General features: G+C 43.3%; 1 protein-coding gene across 8 annotated transcripts in view; it reads right to left on the bottom strand.

The window, feature by feature from the left end:
* Positions 1-11,493, bottom strand: part of WDR33 (WD repeat domain 33) — a 124,479-nt gene extending 112,986 nt beyond the window's left edge. For 5 of the 8 annotated variants that reach the window (XM_032354000.1, XM_032353999.1, XM_032354001.1 and 2 more), the window contains exon 1: positions 11,309-11,493. The gene's annotated coding sequence lies outside the window, so the exon portion shown is untranslated. Of the gene's footprint in view, positions 1-10,708; positions 10,757-11,308 lie in introns of all 8 variants that reach the window. The other 3 variants (XR_004288323.1, XM_032354003.1, XM_032353998.1) reach the window with 2 other exon arrangements.
* Between the last annotated feature and the right edge of the window lie 3,159 nt (positions 11,494-14,652).

A 14,652-nucleotide genomic window follows, 5' to 3' on the forward strand; every position in this document is an offset into this window, starting at 1 on the left:
ATGCAAACAAAGTCAAACTAATCAAAACTAATAAAACCAGGGGAGCCTGGGTGGCTTAATGAGTTAAATATCTGTCTTCGGTTTAGGTCACGATCTCAAGATCCTGGGACTGAGCCCTGCATGGGGCTCTGCACTTAGCAGAGAGACTACTTGTCCCTCTCCCCTGCCCCTACCCTCCTTTCCTCTGCTTATGTGCATCCTCTCCCTCAGATAAATAAAATAATTAAAAAAAAAAATCAAACTGACCAAGTAGAAAAAAAGTGTTATGAGGCACCCGGGTGGCTCAGTCAGTTAAGCATCTGCCTTCCACTCAGGTCATAAGCCCTGCATCGGCTCAGAAGAGAGTCTTCTTCTGTCTCTCCCTCTACCCCTCCCCCTTATCACTCTCTCAAATAAATAAATAAATAAATAATCTCTTTTTTTTTTTTTAAGTGTTACTTTAAGTAACTCTGAACACAGTTCTCTACCTGTTCATCTTTAGTAGGATACATTCTAAGGAAAATGAGGACTGAAATCACCTATACTCAGTAGGGTTGCTAGTAATAATACTGGCACTGTAAATTTGACTCTACTTTCTTTGTTGGAAATCCAGTAATAATGTTAACTGTGATTTTGAATTTCAAATAATATGAAAAAAAACATGCCAGTATGAGGTGGGTGGGAGAGGGCACCTGGGTGGCTGAGTCAGGCCTCCAGATCTTGATTTCAGCTCAGATCATGATCTGAGGGTAAGGAGACCGAGGCCCATACTGCACTCCACACCCAGCTTAAGATTCCTTCAGGGTGGCTGGGTGGCTCAGTCACTTAAGAGTCTGCGTTCAGGGAATGCCTGGGTGGCTCAGTCGGTTAAGTGTCTGCCTTTGGCCCGGGTCATGATCCCAGGGTTGTGGGATCAAGTCCCGCCGCAGGCTCCCTGCTTGGTGGGAAGCCTACTTCTCCCTCTGCCTGCTTGTGCGCGCGCTCGCTCGCTCTCTCTCTCTCTCTCTTTCTCTCTCTCTGATAAAGGAATAAATTCTAAAAAAAAGAGTGTGCCTTCAGCTCAAGTTGTGATCTCAGGGTCCCGGGATCAAGCCTGGCTTCAGGCTCTCTGTGCAGCAGGGAGTCTGCTTCTCCCTTTCCCTCTATGCATGCATGGCTCTCTCTCTCTCTCTAATAAAAAAAATCTTTAAAAAAAAAAAAAATTCCCTCTCTCTCCCTCTGCCCCTTGCCCCTGTTCACACACACAGCTCACTCACTCTCTCTTCCGTCTCTTCCCTCTCTTAAAAATAAATAAATAAAAATATAATACCAATGTAGGGGAGGGGCACTTGACTGGCTCAGTCAGTGGTGCATGTAATTCTTGATCTCTGGGTTGTAAGCTTGAGCCCCAAGTTAGATGTATAAATTACTTAAAACTAAAATCTTAAAAAATAATTAAAAAAAAAAAGAGGGGCACCTGTGTGGTACAGCTGCTTAAGCGTCCAACTCCTGGTTTTGACTCACTGAGATCTCAAAGTCATGGGATCCAGCCCCACAGTGGACTTCATGCAAAGTGCAGAGTCTGCTTAAGTTTCTCTCCCTCTGCTCCTCCCCACCTGGCACACACTCTTTCTCTCTCATTAAATAAATAAATAAATAAATAAATAAATAAATAAATCTCCTCTAAAAAATAAGTTAAATTAAAATAAAACGCCAAGGGCTGCCTGGGGGGCTCAGTGGGTTAAGCCTCTGCCTTCGGCTCAGGTCATGATCTCAGGGTCCTGGGATCGAGTCCCGCATAGGGTCTGCTGGGCAGGGAACCTGCTTCCTCCTCCCTTGTTCTCTCTCTTTCTGCCTGCCTCTCTGCCTACTTGTGACCTCTGTCAAATAAATAAATAAATAGATAGATAGATAGATAGATAGATAGATAAATAAATAAATAGAAAGCCTAGTTTTAAAATAAAATAAAATAAAATAAAACACAATAGGGGCGCATGGGTGCCTCAGGGGGTTAAGTCTCTGCCCTCGGCTCAGGTCATGATCTCAGGGTCCTGGGATCGAGCCCCACATCAGGCTCTCTGCTCAGCAGGGAACCTGCTTCCTCCTCTCTCTCCGCCTGCTTGTCTGCCTACCTGGGATCTCTGTCTGTCAAATAAATAAAAAAAGATGGGACGCCTGGGTGGCTCAGTTGGTTGGACGACTGCCTTTGGCTCAGGTCATGATCCCGGAGTCCCGGGATCGAGTCCCGCATCAGGCTCGCAGCTGCATGGGGAGTCTGCTTCTCCCTCTGACCTGCTCCTCGCTCATGCTCTCTCTCACTGTCTGTCTCTCTCAAATAAATAAATAAAATCTTTAAAAAATAAAAAAATAAATAAATAAATAAATAAATAAAATCTTTGAAAAAAAATAAATAAAATAAAACACCAATATAAACTGATGATTTTTGAAAACACATTTCCTAGCTTTGTCTACTGAAGATTCTAATTGAGTAACTTACTAGAAAAAGTAAAATCTGTTGAGTATGTAATAATATCCTCCAAAATAAGAGCAAACAAAACTAGTGGCCTTTACTCTTAAAAATGTCAGTTATGGGGATGCCTGGGTGGCTCATTGGTTAAGCCTCTGCCTTCAGCTCAGGTCATGGTCCCGGGATCCTGACATCAAGTCCTGCATCCTTTCTCAGCAGGGAGCCTGCTTCTCCCTCTGCCTGCTCCTCATGCTTGTGCTCTCTCCTGCTCTCTCTTTGACAAATAAATAACATCTTTTTTTTTTTTAAAAAAGTCAGTCATGAAACAAAAAAAAGCCAAATAACTGATCCTGATTAACGACTAAAGAGATATGAGGGATCCCTTGGTAGCTTGTAAGTTAACCCTCTGGTTTTGGCTCATGTCATGATTCCAGCACTCTGGGATCAAGCCCCGTATTGGGCTCTCTGCTCAGTGAAGAGCCTGCTTCTTCCTCTCCCTCTGCCTGCCGCTACCCCTGCATGTGCTCTCTTCTCAAATAAATTAATAAAATATATATTTTTTTAAATCTAGAGGGGCATCTGGGTGGCTCAGTCACTTAAACATCAGCCTTTGGCTCAGGTCATGATCCCATGTTCCTGGGATAGAGCCCTGCTTGGTAGGAAGCCTGCGTCTCCCTCTCCCACTCCTCCCACTTGTGTTTCCTCTCTCACTGTCTCTCTCTCTCTGTCAAATAAATAAATAAAATCTTTTTTTAAAAATCTAGATTAAATCCTGAATTTTTTTTAAAGAGGCACAAAATCTCTGAAGGACATTGCTCAGGAAACTGAAGAAATCTGAAGCCTAATATAAGATACTGCATCAATGTTAAGCACGTAGAATTTGTTAACACTGTGGGTATTTAAGAGAATGGTATTTCTGGGGTGCCTGGATGGCTGAGTCGGTTAAGCATCTGACTCAGGAGGAGCTTGATTAAATTTGAGCCAAGTATGTTTGACACAGACACTTCACAGGTGATGATAGGGAGTTCTTAACTCAGGTCTTGACCTCAAGGTCATGAGTTCATGCCCCACATAGGGCTTTAAAAAAAAAAGAGAGAGAAAATCATGTTTTTAGGGGAAAAGGTGCATTACATCTGTGAACGGCATGGGAGAAAACAGGAATGAAGGGAAGGAGAGAAAAGCAAATGTGACAAAATGTTAATAAGTGAATAGTGATGAAAACTATATTGGAGTTTTTTGTACTTTCATTGAATACTCTGTAAATCTGTATTTACTTCAAATTTTAAGGGGTTTTTTTGTTTGTTTTTTACGATTTTACTTACTTATTTGACAGAGGGAGAGAGAGCACAGGCAGGGGAAGCAGCAGGCAGAAGGGGAGAAGCAGGCTCCCTGATGACAGGAAGCCAGACAAGGGGTTCAATCCCAGGACATGGGATCATGACCTGAGCTGAAGGCAGAAGCTTAACGACTGAACCACTCCAGCACCCCTCAAAATTTAAAGGTTTTGGGCACCTGGGTGGCTCAATCAGTTAAGGGTCTGCCTTCAGCTCAAGTCATGATCCCAGGGTTTTGGGATGGAGTCCCAAACTGGGCTCCCTGCTCATCGGGGAGTCTGCTACTCCCTCTGCCCCTCTGCCACACTTGTGCTCTCTCTCTCTCTCTCCCAAAAATAAATAAATAAAATCTTTAAATTATTAAAAAGAAAAAAACCTAAAAGTTTAAAACATGAAAAGGGGGAAGCTTTTTTTTTTTAATTTAAGATTTTATTTATTTGTCAGAGAGACAGAGAGAGTACAGGCAGGTAGAGTGGCAGGCAGAGGGAGAAGCAGACTCCCTGAGGAGCAAGGAGCCCGATGTGGGACCCGATGCCAGGACGCTGGAACCATAAGCTGAGCCGAGGGCAGCCGCTTAATCGACTGAGCCACCCAGGCATCCTGGGGGAAGCTCTTTTTTTACAGAAAACAGCTATTAAGTGTAAACAAAAGAGTTAGAAAACCCCAATGAGGGGCGCCTGGGTGGCTCAGTGGGTTAAGCCGCTGCCTTCAGCTCAGGTCATGATCTCAGGGTCCTGGGATCGAGTCCCGCATCGGGCTCTCTGCTCAGCAGGGAGCCTGTTTCCTCCTCTCTCTCTCTGCCTGCCTCTCTGCCTACTTGTGATCTCTCTCTGTCAAATAAATAAATAAAATCTTTAATAAATAAATAAATAAATAAATAAAAGAAAACCCCAATGAAATAAATGACTAGACCAACAATAATCAACCATTAGGTCAAAGGGGAAAGTGTACTTTTCCAATGAAGAAATCTGATGGACACCACACGAAACAAGGAAATTTAACATGGTAAACAATGGGGCAAACTAACACCTTACTTATGGATCCTCAATAGGAGAAGAACCAGACATTCTGTTGTTCCTGATGTAAAGCAACATAAATTACATACCATCACCTATGAAGTATCTGTGCCAAACATATCTGACCCAAATTTAATAAAGCCTCTCTAGACTTAACTTCCACCTTACAGGAATTAAAGAAACAAATTAAATGACATTTTAAGCATTCAATCAGAAAATTCTAAATGTGGAACATTCTTTAAAAAGTCAGTGCCAAGGTGACTGGGTGGCTCAGAGGGTTGAGCCTCTGCCTTCGGCTCAGGTCGTAATCTCAGGGTCCAGGGTCGAGCCCCACATCGGACTTTCTGCTCAAGCGAGAGCCTGTTTCCCCCTCTCTCTGCCTGCCTCTCTCTGCCTACTTGTGACCTCTCTGTCAAATAAATAGATAAAATCTTAAAAAATAAAAAAATAAAATAAATAAAATAAAAAGTCAATGCCAGGGGCCCCTGAGTGGCTCAGTCAGTTAAGCGGCTGCCTTCAGCTCAGCTCATGATCCCATGGTCCTGGGACTGAGCCCCGCATAGGCTTCCTGCTCACAGAGGAGCCTGCTTCTCCCTCTCCGTCTGCCTCCCTGCTCAGCTCATGCTCACGCACTCTCTCTCTCTCTCAAACAATTAAATGAAATCTCTTAAAAAAAAAAAAAAAAGAGAGACAGAAAAGAAATAAATAATAAAAAATTAAAAATTAAGAAGTCAGTGCCAGATACTTAATGCTAATTGCCTTAGTCATAATAATGGTACTGTGTTTTTAATATTACCTTAGGTAGAGTCTGGTTTGAAATAAAAATGTATCAAGTGTAGAAGAATGGCATTATTTTAAAGAGATGCATCCTGAGGTATTTAGGGGACAAACAGCATGATACATGCAATTTTTTTTAAGATTTTTTTTTAACTTATTTATTTGACAGACAGAGATTACAAGTAGGCAGAGAAGCAGGTTCCCCGCTGAGCAGAGAGCCCGATGCAGGGATCAATCTCAGCACCCTGGGATCGTGACCCGAGCTGAAGGCAGAGGCTTTAATCCACTGAGCCACACAGGTGCCCCTGCAATTTTTTTTTTTTTAAGCTTCTATTTAATTTACTTGACAGAGAGAGAGAGGGAGATCACAAGTAGGCAGAGAGGCAGGCAGAGAGAGAGGGGGAAGCAGACTCTCTGCTGAGCAGAGAGCCAGATGCAGGGCTCGTTCCCAGGACCCTAAGATCATGACCTGAGCCAAAGGCAGTGCCTTAAGCCACTGAGCCACCCAGGCGCCCCTGATATATAATTTCAATTGACTGTTGAGAGGGGAGCGAAAGAGGGCTAAAGCAGAATAGTTAAATGTTAATAACAGGTAAATCGAAATGGAAGGTATTAGGTGTTCATTCTCTCAAGTTTTCTGGATGTTTACAATTTTTCATAACATACAAAGATAGGGGAAAATTTATCAGACTATTCCACATACAAAAAAGGGGAAACTGCTCCTTAAAAGTATCTTACCAAATGGGACAGTGAATAGAGCAGGTGCCCATAACAAACTCAGCCAGCACTTACCATCCAAGGACCTACTCAAAATGGGTAAGACATAGTGCCAAGCACTACAGGACACAAAGTAACAGAAGGCAGTCACACAGACTCTAGGTTAACTGGAGAGAGGAGTTACAAAGTCACTGAAGACCTCATTAACAGGATAAGATTTACCTGGATTTTGAGGAATGGATAGGATATGAATGGTCTGAGAGTGGGGAGGCAAGCAGAGAGGTCTTAAGCAAAGGCCAAGGAGCAGAAATAAACCAGATCTGTGTAAAAACGAATCCCAGTAGTCATGAGGAAAATTTTCACAGAAAACTCACTCTATCTATGCATAGGCTTTATAAATACAAAAATATAAGGCAATAAAGCATCTGCCTTCAAAGAGTTCACAAAGGAGTGGAGAAGATACACAACCAAAATTCATCAAGTAGATATGCACAAAATGCTTTAATAACAGAGAAAGGACAGTTTAGCAGAGGAATGAGACTGTAAGTCTTTAACAAAGATATGAGTTAAACTTTAAAAACTGCAAAGGAAGAGGGGAGGCAAAATAGGTAAAGTGGGTCAAAGGTAGAAACTTCCAGTTATAAAAAAAATCAGTCATGGGGATGTGACTATAGTTAATAATACTATATTGCATATATGAAAGATGCTGAGTAGATTTGAAGTTACCACAAGAAAAAAAATTGGTGGAGCCCCTGAGTAGCTCAGTGGGTTAAGCCTCTGCCTTCAGCTCAGGTCATGATCCCAGGGTCCTGGGATCAAGCCCCGCATGAGGCTCTCTGCTAAGCAGGGAGCCTGCTTCCTCCTCTCTCTGCCTGCCTCTCTGCCTACTTGTGATCTCTCAAATAAATAAATAAAACCTTAAAAAAAAAAAAAGATATAAACTACACTAATTGATCATTTTACAATATATACAAATTGTATATATTTTACAATATATACAAATATACATACAATATACAATATATATAAATATTACAATATATACAAATACCTCAAACTAATATCATGTTACATTTCGATTATGCCTCAAAAAAACCTGAAAAATGAATTAGCCAATTAAATTCAAGTCACAGAAAGAAAAAATTTAATAATTTTTAAAATTTTTTTAAATTTTATAAATGCTTACTACGTTATCACTTTCACCTATGAAAAAACTATTACAATAATTACCATTTTTACATACAATGAAACTGAAGTTCAGAGTTTAATTAACTGACCCAATATAAAAAAGCTGGCTAGGGGAGACTGGGTGGCTCAGGTCATAATCCTAGGGCTCTGGGGTCAAGCTCCTTGCAGGGCTCCCTGCTCAGTGGGGAGCCTGCTTCTCCCTCTCCCTCTGCTGCTCTCCCTGCTTGTGCTCACACAAGCTCTCTCCCTCTGTCAAATAAATAAATTAAATTAAAAAAAAAAAAAAAAAAAAGGCTGGCTAGTGGTGAACCTGGCACTCAAACCTAAGCCTGTCTACTGCTATCTATGCCTGAAAGCTATGCCCTTTCCAATACTAACCAGGCTCTGAGAATTTATAAGCACTTAAATTATGCATATAAGGTACAATACAAACATTATGAAGTCAGTCCTCCAACAGAAAATACTACATAAAATGTTCAAGGACCAGAAAGGAAGAGAGTAATGCAGGTAAGACTTTTTCAACATACTTAAGAGCTTCTGTGTCTAAGACCAATGTTAATGCAAGTCTTTTGCAACGGGGAAAGAAATGTTATCAACCAGAGTGTGTTCAAGGAGAAAAGGTTTTAACTTACGTCACTGTCAAAGACAAAGATCAAATATCTTTCAGCATTAAAACTATGGTCTGGCAACTTACCTGTCACACAACACATTACAGCAACAGAGAAACTTTCACCATTCCACACACAGACACACACAAATCCAGATATTAACACCTCTCACAAGCAAAAGTTTCAACAAACAGGGGCGCCTGGGTGGCTCAGTGGGTTAGGCCGCTGCCTTCGGCTCAGGTCATGATCTCAGGGTCCTGGAATCAAGTCCCGCATTGAGCTCTCTGCTTGGCGGGGAGCCTGCTTCCCTCTCTCTCTCTCTCTCTCTCTCCCTCTGCCTGCCTCTCCATCTACTTGTGAACTCTGTTAAATGGATAAATAAAATCTTTAAAAAAGAAAAAGAAAAGAAAAGAAATGTTTCGGGGCGCCTGGGTGGCTCAGTGCATTAAGCCTCTGCCTTCAGCTCGGGTCATGGTCTCAGGGTCCTGGGATGGAGCCCCGAATTGGGCTCTCTGCTCGGCAAGGAGCTTGCTTCCTCCTCTCTCTCTCTGCCTGCTTCTCTGCCTACTTGTGATCTCTCTCTGTGTCAAATAAATAAATAAAATCTTTAAAAAAAAAAAGTTTCAACAAATAAAATCTTGGAATAATGTTTGACAGAAAACTAAGGAAAATCCAGAATTTTACAACAAATCTGAAATGCGTAAACAAGTGTTAAGTTTATGAATTTAAGTAAATTTACTTTGGTAATGGAGATTTCTTTTCTTTTTTTTTTTTTTAAGATTTATTTATTTATTTGGCAGAGAGAGATCACAAGTAGGCAGAGAGGCAGGCAGAGAGAAGGAGGAAGCAGGCTCCCTGCTGAGCAGAGAGCCCGATGCGGGACTCGATCCCAGGACCCTGAGATCATGACCTGAGCCGAAGGCAGCGGCTTAACCCACTGAGCCACCCAGGCGCCCGGTAATGGAGATTTCTAATCTGCAGACTACAAATACTACTTTATCTAAAAACTGTCGCAAAGGTCCTAATTTTTTGCTAAGCAATCTCAAAAGGACTCCGTATGTTTATTTGTAAGTAAAAGACTTTCACTAGTATTTCTGTCAATATATAGATTGTAGTTTTAAAGCTTTACTATGGGGGTACCTGGGTGGCTCAGCAAGTTAAGCTTCTGCCTTCCACTCCCTGCTCAGTGGGGAATGAGCTTCTCCCTCTACCCCCAAACCTCACTTCATGCACTCTCTCTCTCAAATAAAGAAAATCTAGCCTCTGCCTTCAGCTCAGGTCATGATCCCAGGGCCTGGGGATCAAGCCCTGCATTGGGCTCTCTGCTCAGCGGGGAGCCTGCCTCTCTGCCTACTTGTGATCTGTCAAATAAACGAATAAAATTTTTTAAAAAGTCAAGTAAATAAAATCTTTAGAAAGAAAGCAAGAAAGCAAGCATGCTTTATTATGACCTTACTTCCTTATTCAGAAATATGAAACAGTCTGAATGTGGGCAATAAATAACATGTTTTCCCAAAGTACTGTGAAAAATGTGGACATTACTTAGCAAAGAAAACTATGAATAAGCACCTTAAGTTGTTAGTAAAAGTGTAATTAAAGCCGTAGGTCAAGATACAACTGTGATGGCAAAATCTTGACCTTCTAATATTTCTCACCAACCAAAGAATGCAAGTTAAGTCATCAACATCATAGTTAGGAATTTATTTGTAACTAACTCATTGTGATATAAGGCCAACTTCCTACCAATACTCTTACCACTAGTACAGAAAGATGAAATTTTTCTGTAAATTTCAATAAAATATGCTAAATATTTAACTTCAAACCTCTACACAAACTCAAACCGATACAGTATTTCATCTTTTAGGCAAACAGACCATTAAAAAGGGCGAAAAGTATTTTATGGTGATTAAGAATGATGTCAAATGCAATTAAGATTAGGAAAAGAGGGGCGCCTGGGTGGCTCAGTGGGTTGAGCCTCTGTCTTCAGCTCGGGTCATGATCTCAGGGTCCTGGGATCCAGCCCCGCATCGGGCTCTCTGCTCAGCTGGGAGCCTGCTTCTCCCTCTCTCTCTGCCTGCCTCTCTGCCTGCTTGTGATCACTCTCTCCGTCAAATAAATAAGTAAAATCTTTAAAAAAACAAACAAACAAAAAAAAAAGATTAGGAAAAGAAAAATGCCACCATGGGAACAATTAACATGCTTCCTTTTAACTAACAGTCTCTAAAAGTTTTGTTTGAATTAAACAGACCTGCCACCGCACCACGCTCACAGGCAAAATATACTGCGAGCACCAGATTTCCAGAGCGTACTTAAAAGTCAACTCAGCTCTCTCAAGAGGTATTCCCCGGGCTTTTTTGTTCACACTCGAACGTCTTCCTAAGTTCCTGAACAGTTAACATAACGTCATATGCGCATAAATTACTTGAAAACACTGACAGGCTTTCTACAAGTAACTTTTATGATCTGATTTAAACTGATCCAATTACGGAATTCCCTATCGACCCACCTTCCTCTTTCCACGGAAGGGCCACTAACCACAAGGGTTACAACAACCTAGTATCAATATTTATTTTCTTTTCCAAATAAATAAATAAAGTTTTCTAAGATCCTAAAATATCTGGTTATCAGAAAGCAATTTAATACCGGAGATGTGGAGGGAGTTGTTGAAGGGACACGGACAGGTAGCATGATCTAAAGCAAACAAAACAGAAATGTAACTTTTCCAAAGAAGGAGGGTTTTTGCTTGACAAACTGTGGACACATCCCTGTTAAAAACACCAATTTCAAGCCACGATAATATCAAGGCTAAACCTGCCGCTGTTTCACAGGTTTCGCATTCACTTCCCGAGACCCCTTGAACCAACCAAAGCCACGTACCATTCAACTCTCGGCTCAACCCCTTCCACTCCCGCCCCAAATCTGTTTAACGCGTTTCCCTTCTCCAAACTTTACGTCTTATCCGTGGCCTACGCTACCTACGTCTACTTGTCGCCACCGGTTCCCAGTCAGGAGCCTTAGTCCTATCCTGCCCTCCTTCCCCGCTCTGCCTCAAGCCTCCAGCTCCCTCCCCTAAAGCTCGAACTAGCCTCAATGGGCCCTCCCGACGACGATCCTCCCTCTTCTCCCAACCTGTCCCCAGGCGCCCCTCCAGGCCCCCAAAGCACGCAACGGCCGAGCTTGAAAATGGCGGAAAGTGCCGCCGCCTGCTGCAGGCGAAGGGTCCCGTGCCGCTGCTACACTCACCCTCCGGCGCTGAGCAGAGCTCCTAATGAATAGTGAGCGAACGGTTTGTCTTCACTGTCGAGAACGTCTCTCCCGCCTGGCCTTTTCCCTCCACCCGTCTCAATCCCTCTCTTCCAAAAGAGCAGCCGCCATCTTCCCCTACGAGCCACCGAGCGCACGCCCTGGCGTCATCACGCACCGTCGATCGTTATACGTCATGCGCGCCTGGCGCTCAGCTCCGTCGGCCGAAATCTGCGCAGGGGCTTAGGTGAGGGGCGGGACTCGGCCAGACATCCTGCGCTGCCTGAGGGAGAGCTTCCTTTGTTCCGGCTGAGAGGAAATCGGCGCAGCACGTTAGAGGCCCGGACGGTTTGTCGTGCTTTCTTCACTCTGTGAGCTAAACTTAATGCTCTCAGAAACACCCCGTTTTAAAGTTTGAATAAGAAATTTGCTCAGGTGGGGCGCCTGGGTGGCTCAGTGGGTTAAGCCTCTGCCTTTGGCTCAGGTCATGATCTCAGGGTCTTGGGATCGAGCCCCACATCGGGCTCTCTTAGTGAGGAGCCTGCTTCCCCTGCTCTCTCTGCCTGTCTCTCTGCCTACCTGTGATCTCTCTCTCTCTGTCAAATAAGTAAAAAAAAAATCTTAAAAAAGAAAGAAAGAAATTTGCTGAGGGGGTGCCTGGGTGGCTCGGCTAGTTGAGCGGCTGCCTTCGGCTCGGACCAGGACCGGATCCGGGTTGTCCTGGGATGGACCCCGCCTGGGGCTCCCTGCTCAGCGGGAGCCGGCATTTCCCTTTCCCTCTGCCTGCCTCTCTGCCCGCTTGTGCTTCTGTCAAATAAGTAAGTAGATTATCTCTAAAAGAAAGAAATTTCTTCTGGGGTCGGGGTCGATGTGGCACTTACAGTATGTGGCCAAGACACCGCCCCTCCACCCCCCAACAATGAAATTGTGGACAAGGCACTTGGCTTTGCCAAGTCTATGAAATTGAGGCTTCTGCCAGACCGTATTTTGAGCTTTTATTTTGGGGTTGTTTTGTTTTGTTTTGTTTTCGTATTTTGAGCTTTTAAATGAAAGAACCCAGCTTAGTCAAGCACGAAGTTGCTTACATTTTTTTTTTTAAGACTTTATTTATTTATTTGACAGATCACAAGTAGACCGAGAGGCGGGGTGGGGGGGGGTACAGGCTCCCTGCTGAGCAGAGAGCCCGGTGAGGGGCCGGATTCCAGGACCCTGGATCGTGACCTGAGCCAGAGCCTGAAGGCAGAGGCTTTAACCCACTGAGCCACCGAGGCGCCACTTGCTTACATTACTTAATGCAAATCGCGCCGGTAGGTTATCTCCTTTCCTCTCAGTCAGACCAAGTTGTAAAAACTGTACCCAGTAGTACATCCACTTTGGAAAACTGTTGAACAGTGTCTGTCAGAGCTAAGTCTTACTCACCCTGCGACCCAGCAATTCCCTCCAAATGGAATGAGTGCATACATCTACCCAGGGCTTGTACAAGAGGGTTCATGGGATGCCTGGGTAGCTCAGTGGGTTAAAGCCTCTGCCTTTGGCTCAGGTCATGATCTCAGGGCCCTGGAATCAAGCCCCTCATTGGGCTCTCCGCTTGGCGGGGAGCCTGCTTCCCTTCCTCTCTCTGCTTGCCTCTCTGCCTACTTGTGATCTCTGTCAAATAAATTAATAAAATCTTTTTTTTCTTTAAGGAGTGTTCATAGCAGTTTTTGTTTTTTTTTTTTTTAAAGATTGTATTTGTTTATTTGACAGAGAAAGAGAGATCACAAGTAGGCAGAGAGGCAGGCAGAGAGAGGAGGATGCAGGCTCCCTGCTGAGCAGAGAGCCCGATGCAGGACTCTATCCCAGGACCCTGAGATCATGACCTGAGCCAAAGACAGAGGCTTAACCCACTGAGCCATCCAGGCACCCCCATAGCAGCTTTGATTTGAGTAATCAATCACTGGTAACCCAAATCAGTAGTTGTGCCAGTAGATGAAATATATTATGGCTCTACTGGGTGTGAACTACTACCCACCCTCGGGAAATAATTACTGAAAAACAACAATTTGGATGCATATCACAAACACTGTTGAGTTGGCTCAAAAGAGAACACTAAATGATCCCATTTATATGAAGTTTAGAAGACAACTTCCAAGCAAGTGGTCTTCTAACCTCTGGGAAATAATACGGCAATATGATTCAAGAACCTTAAAATATTGGGTCTCCTGGCTCCCTTTAGAGCATGCAACTCTTGATCTCTGAGTCATGAGTTTGAGCTCCACATTGGGCAGAGAGCTGACTTAAAAAATAAAGTTTTAGGGTGCCTGGGTAGCTCAGTGGGTTAAGCCGCTGCCTTCGGCTCAGGTCATGGTCTCAGGGTCCTGGGATCGAGTCCCGCATCAGGCTCTCTGCTCAGCAGGGAGCCTGCTTCCTCCTCTCTCTCTCTCTGCCTGCCTCTCTGCCTACTTGTGATCTGTCTCTGTCAAATAAATAAATAAAATCTTTAAAAAAAAAATTTTTTTTAATGAAAGGGTTTTTATAGGCAGATAGGAGTGAGAATAAGGTAGTTATACTAGACAAAAAGGTTAATTGTTATGGCAAAGTCACTTTGCTTTAGAAGATGGCAGGGGGTCTATCAGGCAAATTACCTAACTAGTGCTAATTGGGTGATTTACTGATTGATTGGTGTAAGATCCCATTTCTGGGAGAACCCAAATTACAGTTACCTTAAGTCTTCTTTTTGGTGATGTGGGGCTAAACATAAGTGACATCATTTTATGGTGGTCTTGTTTTTAACACTAGGATATGTGGGGGTATATATACCCCCCTAAAAGAATATGTAGAGGTGGGAGTGGGAGGAGCAGTGATGGGTGGTATGGAGGAATTCATAACTCAGTCAACAGACCACTATTTAAGCATGAAACAGTGCTGCCCTGCATTCCCTCTAACTTCCAGGTACAGAATAAACCATTTCTCAAAAGAGAGTTCCTTGCAGAACAAGAGACAGACAATTCCAGTTCCATGTGGTTAGGCGTAGGATAGGATGGCAGAAGCTCTAAAGGAAAGTGGGATTCTAACAAGCTGAAGTGGGAGAATCGAGTCAGGAAGTGACCCTAAGCAGTCCACCCTTAAGCAGGGTTCTAAAGTAGAAAAGAAGAGTGACAAGCAAATGGTCCGTTCCTAGATATTACAGCAACAAGTGGTAGAGAAGGCATTCAAACATATCAAAGTGTCCCAGTCCTTGAATATTCTCAAGGTGTGCTGCATTAGAGGATCAATCTAATAAATAAACCTTTTCATACCTCTAATCTTCCAAGTCCTGCTGGGAAAATTGTTTTTTAAATTGACTAGGAGTTGGACTACAAGTA

This window comes from Mustela erminea, chromosome 8 (assembly GCF_009829155.1).
Source record: "Mustela erminea isolate mMusErm1 chromosome 8, mMusErm1.Pri, whole genome shotgun sequence".
In the NCBI taxonomy this organism is placed as follows: Eukaryota; Metazoa; Chordata; class Mammalia; order Carnivora; family Mustelidae; genus Mustela; species Mustela erminea.